The following is a 9,617-nucleotide window of genomic DNA, read 5'->3' as shown; positions in this document are numbered from 1 at the left end:
TACAGTATTTCTTTCATGCAGTCACATGCCATCAGTGACAAGAATATTGTTCATTTAGTTTACCGTGCCTGACCTATGCAGAAGACAAAGACATAATCCTTCTTAAATACCAAGAGTCTAACTTGAGTAATTTCTTCATTAAGGAACAAACTAAGGAGTCATGGGGATGATTAGGGGACTTGAGCATCTCCCCTGTGAAGAGAGACTGAGATCTCTGGGACTGTTTTAGTCTTGAGAAGAGAAGTCTGACAGGGGATCTCATCTGGAACAGGCTGCCCAGGGAAGTTGTGGAGTCTCCTTGTCTGGAGACTTTCAAACCCAGCTGGATGCATTCCTGTGTGGACTACCCTAAGTGATCCTGCTTTGGCAGAAGGTTTGGACCCAATGATCTCTGGAGGTCCCTTCCAACCTCTAATGTACTGTGATACTGTGAAATCAGTCCAATAGTTGCTCATGTCAATGACAAACTGATCTTTATGGTGCAGAAGAACAAAGCATCAATGAAGAGTGATGTGGATATCAGAATAAGAGGACTTAGTCACATTATCTAAGAACATATAAATACAAAATATATGAAATATAAATAGTTGTCTCTTGGGGTGTTTGTTTGTTTAATTAAGCTTTGAAGTTGTATTTGTTTCTGTTCAGTCTGTGCAAAATGTTGGAAATTAATTTGCCACTAAATGGAAACACACCTTCCTGCAGCGAGGGTCGATCGCTGTTGCAGGACTTCCTTTCAGAAGTAGAATAGAATAGAATAGAATAGAATAGAATAGAATAGAATAGAATAGAATAGAATAGAATAGAATAGAATAGAATAGACCGGGTTGGAAGAGACCTTCAAGATCATCGTGTCCAACCTATCATCCAACACCATCCAACCAACTAACCCATGCAACCAAGCACCTTGTCAAGTCTCCTCCTGAACACCTCCAGTGATGGTGACTCCACCACCTCCCGGGGCAGCCCATTCCAATGGGCAATCACTCTCTCTGTGTAAAACTTTCTCCTGACCTCCAGCCTGAACCTCCCCTGGCACAGCCTGAGACTGTGTCCTCTTGTTCTGGTGCTGGCTGCCTGGGAGAAGAGACCAACCTCTGCCTGTCTACAAGTCTTGTAGCTACCACAATCCTTCCCAATAATACAGCTTAATATACCTCATATATTTCATGCAGTTGCCAGAAGCTTCAATGTATGTGCATGCACTCATCCCTCTGAGAAGGGCAGCAGCAATTCTTGCATTCTCTGCTTTCATTCACAAAGGCTGCCACTGTAAATAGAGCTTAGCCATTGTAGGTATTTGCAAGACTGTGAGCTGACACAGGTCCTTCAGTGTCACACAAGATGGTCCACTAGCGTTACACCAGCAATGAGTTTCATAGTTTCATAGTTTCATTCAGGGTTGGAAGGGACCACAAGGATCATCTAGTTCCAACCCCCCTGCCATGGGCAGGGACACCCCACACTAGATCAGGCTGGACAGAGCCTCATCCAGCCTGGTCTTAAACACCCCCAGGGACGGGGCCTCGACCACCTCCCTGGACAACCCATTCCAGGGCTTCACCACTCTCATGGTGAAGAACCTCCTCCTCACATCTAGCCTGAATCTCCCCACCTCCAGCTTCATTCCATTCCCCCTAGTCCTATCACTACCTGAGATCCTGAGAAGTCCCTCCCCAGCCTTCCTGTAGGCCCCTTTCAGATACTGGAAGGCCACAATTAGGTCACCTCGGAGCCTTCTCTTCTGCAGACTGAACAGCCCCAACTCCTTCAGTCTGCCCTCATAGGAGAGGTGCTCCAGCCCTCTGATCATCCTTGTGGCCCTTCTCTGGACACGTTCCAGCACCTCCACATCCCTCTTGTAATAGGGGCTCCAGAACTGGACACAGTACTCCAGGTGGGGTCTCACCAGGGCTGAGTAGAGGGGGAGGATCACCTCCCTCGACCTGCTGGCCACACTTCTCCTGATGCAGCCCAGGATCTGATTGGCTTTGCGGGCTGCAAGTGCACACTGAGAGATCATGTTGAGCTCATGTTGAGCTTCTTGTCCACCAGCACCCCCATATTTTTTTTTATGCTGAAATATATATGTTTTTATTCTGAAATGTATATGTTTTCATAATGCAATTTAGAGTCTGTAGCTTCATAGTCCAAAGAGCAAATCAAGTGTCTGAATGCTAATTAAATTTTAATAACTTGAAGAAAAATTAAAAGAATAGAGACACTGCTTGTTAATCTTTTCATTAATGATCTTTCCCCATTATGCTCACAATCCGGTGAATCCAGTTCTCCAGGAATTTGCATTCCACAAATGACTAAAATGTAGTAGATTATCATTTCATTTCTTAAGGGAAAACCTTTAAATGGACATTGCAGTGCCCTGTGCATGGTTCATGTCTTTTGTCTTTGTGCTTAGCAATGCATCAAGAAAACCATGTAGCAAGCTGCATGTTGACATGAGTGCAAAAGGCAAACTTCCCATGGGTGATGCATCTTTATTGACACCTGTGTGTGCTGAATCTCATTTCTTCCCTGCCTTCCCCTCCCCCCGGTTTACTTTCCCCCTTAATCTATTCAACTCAATTTTTTTTCTGATGTTTGTTCTCTAGCAAACTAGCTACATGGATTTCCCCCAACTCTCACTTGGCCAGAAAACCACAATCTTTACATTTGTCTTTGTTTAACTTTTTCCTTGTTAGACATGGCACTGGGACATGTTTCCAATGAACGGCTTCTGTGTTTCTCAGATATCTCACAGCCTTGCTGTGGTGTTCAATTACCTACCATTTATTGCCTCACACATTTCTCTACCGTGGGCATTAGCCCTTAAATATTTCACACTCCATTGTTCCTTACTGACTGAGCTGCAAACAATGTAAAAAATATTTAATGTCAGTCTTTACATAAAGCTCATATAATTTCATATAAGGGTAGCTGAACCCTCTTGGGGAGTCAGGTTTGCTTCAGGAAAATTCCAGCTCAGCAGGAAATTTACTGTGTCATGTGTGAACTGTTTTCCTTGTGATTTATGGCTGAATTATGAGGAAGAACATCTTCACTGAAAGCTGCATTGCTAGCAGAGCATATACAGGCAGCTAAATCACTTTTATTTCCTTGATGCTCCTGTGATTTGTTCTTTTAGTTTGGCTGAGTAGCTTGCTTTTTTTTTCCTCCATTTACAACTGGGGGTAGAGCAGATGGCAAAGGCTTAGCTTGATGTAACATGTCCATAAAACAAGCAAAGCAGTCAGAGAGCCTTCTCTCCAGCAGGCCTATTTCACTTTCAGGAGTAGTTTTATTCTATTGGACTAAATGTCCAAAACTATGACCCTAGGAAGACGTGAGTAGCTCTGGGAGCAGCAAAAGTTAACAGTTCTGAGGTTCTCTCAGACCTCACCTTAGAGCTTCTCCTATTGGGGAAGAAGGTGATACTTTGGGGTTCTCCCCTCTACAGGGCAATGTAATTTAACAAAACTTGCAGGACTTCCTCAGTTTTGCTGCTTCTGCTTTTCTGTCATTGAAGAGGTTTTGGGCAAGTAGGGAGTGGTAGGAAGCTGGCAAAGTTATAGAGACACGCACTGAATGTGGTCATGGCTTGATAAAGCAAATCACATCACATCTCAAGTCATTCTCATAAAGTTCCAAAAGGAAAAACATAGCAACTTAGATTTTTGCTCCCATAGGATTTGAGCTAATTCCTAAATATATTCTGAAGTTTTAGCTGTTATTTCTGCTGCCAGGAGTGCCCAATGTGCCAACGTATTGGACCCTCTACAGATAGACCGTAAAGATGGGCTTTACCCCAAAACACTAAACAGAAAACACAGGTAAAGCAAACTTCAATTTTCCTTCATTCTTAGCTAAGGATGTAATGGGATGAGCTGCTTAAACATTTTGCCCAAAGCTATACACAAAGTGAGGAAGAGCTATGTTTGAGGCAGAGCTGTGAACAGAAAACTTCTGATCCCCATTTCAGTGCATTCACAGCAGTTCATCCTTCCTTTTCAGAGTGCTACCATGTAGTAACATTATTCAGAGTTGCTGACAAGTCTGAATAGCTCTTTTTCTAAAAAATGAAGGAGTGACAGTTGGGGAAAGGTAATAATAGCACTGGGCAGTAAGGATTATAGCTGCCTGTGCCATTCACTGTACTACACATTTTATCTGCAAATGCTCCCTTAGAGAAGCACAAACAAGAACACAAAGGAAGCTGAACTCTGAAATCTGCCTGTAATTTATAATACTCATATTTTTGGGACAGCCATCTCTTGGCAAGGTAAGTTCTTTTATTTATAGGCAGGGACTGTTCAGGATTTGCATGCTAATGCATTCACATCTGCAAAGCCTATAAATTAGCCTCCAGCTCATTACAACAATGCCATTGTCCCACTTGCCAATATGTAATTTGGTTCAAAGTGTTTCAGATGTCCACAAAATCAGAACAGCCTAAGGGAAGAGCTTCACTGTTGCAGTATTAGCACACCAAAAAAGTATCTTACCCATCCCCCTCAAAAACAAACAAACAAACAAACAAAACCCCCCACTACCATAAAATGACTGGAGGAGAGGAAGCTGCAAACCGTTTCAGGAAGATGAGCCCCAATTCCTAACACTCAAGAAACTGGAAAGCTGCTGCTATGTTTAGAGGTGTTTATGCCAGTTCAGCCAAAAAAGAAAATTCATTTATAGCTGCTAGTAATGGGCTCACAGTAAAAATATCTTCATAGAAGACTAAGTCACTTGGCTGTGCATCCTGACTGTATCCTAATGTGTTCATGATCACTGTGGTCATTACTGGTTAAATAATTGTTGTGCCTAGCTCTCTGAAACAAACCCTGAGGTTATTTTTGGGGGGGTTGTTTTGTTGTGAGCTGTATAAAGGCAGTCCTTACTTCCAGGTTGCCCCTTTGTTAAGCTGAGAAGAAGATAAAACACAGCATAGCCAAAGCAGGCTCGTAGAGCACATATCCTTTCCCATCAGATGCATGGATGCCTCCTATGATAATTCACTTTGTCAAAGAAATGGTACAAGAGTGCTAGGCCTACAGGTTCATCTTCTGAAATCTCTGCACTCTCAATTTTGCTGCTGAGGGGAGGGTGAAGACTCTTCACCACTCTGGTAAACTTGGGCTCAGTTTTATAACTTCCATCTGGTTATCTTTAGCTGTTCTGAGACACATAGACATGACCACCCTTACAAAAGATAAAAGTGAAACCCTTACAAATAAACCCCAAATCTGTATAGTTGGAAAGATCTGAAACGGAGTGATAGAGCTTCTGTCAGCAAACTCTCACCCACTGCCCAAACTTGCTTCTGCATTACCCTACTGCTTTGCATCCTCTGGCCTTTCATCTCTTCCTCCTCACCTCTCTATGTACTCTTCCCTGGCTGTAGAGTCCTGAAAATCTCTTTGCTTTACTGGACTACTGCTATGATGGTAAATGTCCATAAATGAGAAGGCAGCCTGAAACGAGAGAGCTTCAACTGAGGCTTCAGAGTGGGAAGGGCAAGGCACAAGCTATCAGAAGTGTGGCATTGGATTCAAGATCCAGATATATCTGCATGCAGGAAATGTGGCACTGTATTAAATCTATTTTTTGAATACTCACTAATAATAATAGCTGGTTATTGATTTATTTACCTGTAACAAGACCAGGCTGGATGGGATTTTGAGCAACCTGGTCTAGTGAAAGGTGTCCTTTCCCAGGGCAGGAGGTTTGGAACTAGGTGATCTTTAAGATCCCTTCCAACCCAAACCATTCTATGAGTCTATGATGTGTAACTCTCTTGTTTATCAGAGTAGGTGGGAAAGGAGCAGAAATGCAGGGCTCTGTATGAGTCATAACCCAGAAAAAGCTCTGTTGAGAATACAGCTCACACTGCTCTGCCATGTAGCCCAGGTGATAACCATAAGTGTGGCTGTTGTCTCCCTGTTGTCAGGCTATTACCATGAATGACAAGACTCCCTGTGATGTATTCAAATGGGGCTACAGGTAGGAATTTCTCCATTTCATTTTCTTACATTATTCTTTTTCATACTTCCATAAGGAAGATTAAATGCAACGTAAAGAAAAGTAACTTGTTTAGAACAAACAGAAATAAAGGGTGGGGGGAGAAAGTGTTACTTCTAAATCTAGGGCTTTGACCTCAACTCTTTTCAATTATAATTTGTTGATCTTGCTAAACAATGTGCAAGAACAGATCCAGCTATGTGGCCCAGGGGTGATTTATACACCTCTGCAGCTTATCCCACTACACAAGTGGGCAATGGTCATACATGAGCCATAGCCCCGTCACCCTCTGTCACTCTGCAACTGGCAGATAGCTGGCAGGTCTTTCTTTTAAATGTAGGACAGTGCAGTGAACTGTGTGGGACTTTTCTATCTAATTGCTGGGCACAGAATAAGGAAACAAGAGGGCATGGTGTTCTCACTGAAGTATGCAGTTCCAGCATCTGTTTAAAAGCAGTCTTCTTGCCTGTGTTAGAAGTCAGGCTGTTTGGTGTCAAGTTTGCAATGACCTTCTCATAGATGGGACCTGGAGAGGTCACAGCTGAATGTGGACCACTGGCCCCATCCATACTGCTCTGAATATGCCTAGCTGGAGATGGCAGCAAGCACTGATATGGCTACCTCTCCTCCTCACAATTACCTCACCCAGAAGCTGAAGACCATTTGAGGCTGCTGAGGAGCTGGACATATGAGATCCTGCATGTCCTACAGAGACCAAGCAAGCTCTGGCTGTGTCTGAAGCTGGCCTTGTAGACTGGATCTGCACGTGGACACTGCATCTTGCCCACCAGGCTCCTGTGGCCATGCAGCAGACTGTGCCAACAAACTCTGAGTAGTTGCAAGAGATTCCAGTATTTTGGTAGCTTATCAGTGTTTCCCATGTTTATTGTGTTTCTTCTTTTCCCAGCAGAATGGAGGATGGAATATACTGGATACTATTCCAATACTTCACTGAGAAATACAGCAATTCCCTGGGCTGAGCTGATGCCCATCCCATTTCTAATATCATTCACTTTCTAAACATGGAATAATAGCCTTTATGTGTGCATGTGTGGGAAAAAAAAGATAACAATAGTGCTTTTATTCAGATCAGCTGTGATAGAATCTAATTTTCTCATTCCTCTGCCTGTTGTTCTTTCCTTTATGATTATGCTTAAGCTGTATTTTGGACCTAGTTCATTCATGCTCTGTACTAGAGATGCAAGGACTTACTTCTTCACAAGTGGTGGCAAAACAAACACAAATGCAACTGAAGACTAGGAACAGACATACTGTAAAGACCATTTAAAAACATGCATTTTCCTCTGTGTATATTTAACACTTTCCATCTTTGCCATATGTTCTTTCCCTCCTCAATTTGCCTTTTAGATTGTTCTTTAATACTTGCAACAGAAGGGAAGTTGATCTTTCATTTGTTCTGCAAATATTCCTTATTGTCCCAGGTTTTATTACCCCATCTGTTATGGTGTGATCAATTGAAGCCTTCCATGGTCTCACTTTTCCAACTGATCATACTGTACCACAGATTATATTTCAATTTAATTGCTATCTACTGTATGATGTGTAAACTAGAAAGAGAGGAGCAAAAAAAGATGAGGATATTTTCCCCCTGCCTACCATTCCTCTCTTTCTGTGTAAGCACATATCCTCAGTCCTTACTTGCTATTGGTGACAGTGTTTAAACTAAATCCCTCATCCCCACTACATGAATCTGATGCTTTTATCTCAGTGTTTACTACTTTGGAGCACAAAAGTATAAGCTCACCAACACTTGGGGGAAATGGGGAGATACGATCATGCATCGTGAGCTCAAGCAACACTTTTCTGCAGCGCCCTTGCTGAAATAGAAGATTTTCAACCCGAGCACTCTGTTTCCCTGTTTGCCCTCCTCTATCTCCCAGACCTTCCCTCTTGGCCATGCAGAGTTGTGTTAATTCTGCCACTGTGTGTAATTTTTAAATTACTTTTTGTCCCCATTTCAAGGCATTCACAGGCAATACCTTCTGCAAATTCCTCTTTCATCTTTATGCACTCAGCTCTGTCTGTCAGAGCAAGGTGCTCAGAAAAGACATACTTTTAAAATTAGAGGTACAGCACTGTTTCTGTAGGAAGCTAACTCTCTCAGTGTGATCAAGCTGATTTGAAGAGAGTCTTTTGCAGCAGGAAAAAGAGATGGAAATTGCTCCTATCTGTCCAGCACTATGGGATAAAAGACTCAGCATTATAACTATTTAACTATTGCTTTTTGTAATAATAAAGTGAGTCATTGCCAGAGAGGAACATGGAGCCATGGAGGAACATGATGCCAGCTCCTGCTGTAATAAGAATTGGAAGAGATGGTGTAAGAAGTAGCACCCCTAATTTGTCCCTAAAAATTACTCAAAATATTGATGTTCATGGATGCTGCATGAATCCAGTTTCTCATTCACACGTGCTGCTAATTTGGTTGTTGTGATCCCTCATTTGAGCATGTACTCAAGCACCAGACTGTCTTAGAAATCCTTGATGGACTGAGCTATTGGATGAGTCATTTATAAAAGATAAAGAGGGTCTTTAATGTGGAGCTGTGCAATGAACCATATCCTGTCTGCTTCTGGATGTGCAAGATTAAAGTCTTCCCAAATGCTCCTGATGCTGTTGCTGGGAATCAAGACATCATTTTACCAGAACTGCTTGTGCTGAGGCTGGAAAGAACAAAAAAAGGTGAAGGTCTTCTAGAGTGTTGTGTGGGCATGTTTGAGATATGCATGACATTACAGAGGAGAAGGAGCAGCTGAGACGGGAAAAACAGATTAATGCAAGTAAATGCAAATAGCAATGAGAAGGAAAGCTTCTATAAATTTATCCACCCAAGTATCTTTTTCTCAAGGTATTTGAATGAAAAACCTCTAGATTTTACTATTTTCTCCAAAATATTGAATAATACAAAGATAGATATATATATATATATATATATATAAAATCAGTGCTAAGAATGGATAGCAGGGGCTTCCAGGTCCCTAAATTAGCTTGCACCCACAGATGGAAAGATGTGCCAAGCTCCCACTGAAAGGCTTACAAGGCATAAAGGCTCTGTGGTGCAGATGCATAGACAGGAGCCAACCTCAGAGAATGACTGGCTCTCCATCAGCGGCAGGGAGACAACCAGATATTCCACATCACCCTCAGGCTAAAACAGCTAAATGAGAGGAATTCCAGTTTGAGTTCCTGGCATGCAGTTCCAAGACTAAATTGCCTGCTTGCTACAGGAGCAGGAATAAAATGACTTTGTGCCCATGAAAGGGCCCCACCGAAGCTAACCAAGCTGCTCGGGAGGCTCCACGGTGGTAGGCTGCGGATGCTGGGCCACTACAAGCCCCTCTGTGAGGATACTGTAAGACCTCTTCGCCCCACTGTGTCCCCGCTGCGCCCCGGGAAGCCCAGCCCATATTTTCGGGCGGTATTTCCTGCCCCCTGCTGGTGAGGGCTGCTACCGGCGCTCCCGCTGCCCCTCGAAGTCTGAAGAAGGGACGGACCCTCAGGCCTCTAGACTACCTGCAGTGTAAGGAGCAAGTGCAGGAGTGAGTATATATATACGCTCTTTCAAAATTAATATAATCGTAGGA

Source organism: Melanerpes formicivorus, unplaced genomic scaffold, assembly GCF_026170545.1.
Source record: "Melanerpes formicivorus ecotype bairdi unplaced genomic scaffold, bMelFor1.0.p_v2 SCAF_2, whole genome shotgun sequence".
Classification (NCBI taxonomy): domain Eukaryota; kingdom Metazoa; phylum Chordata; class Aves; order Piciformes; family Picidae; genus Melanerpes; species Melanerpes formicivorus.
Note: the sequence above shows the minus strand (reverse complement) of the source record.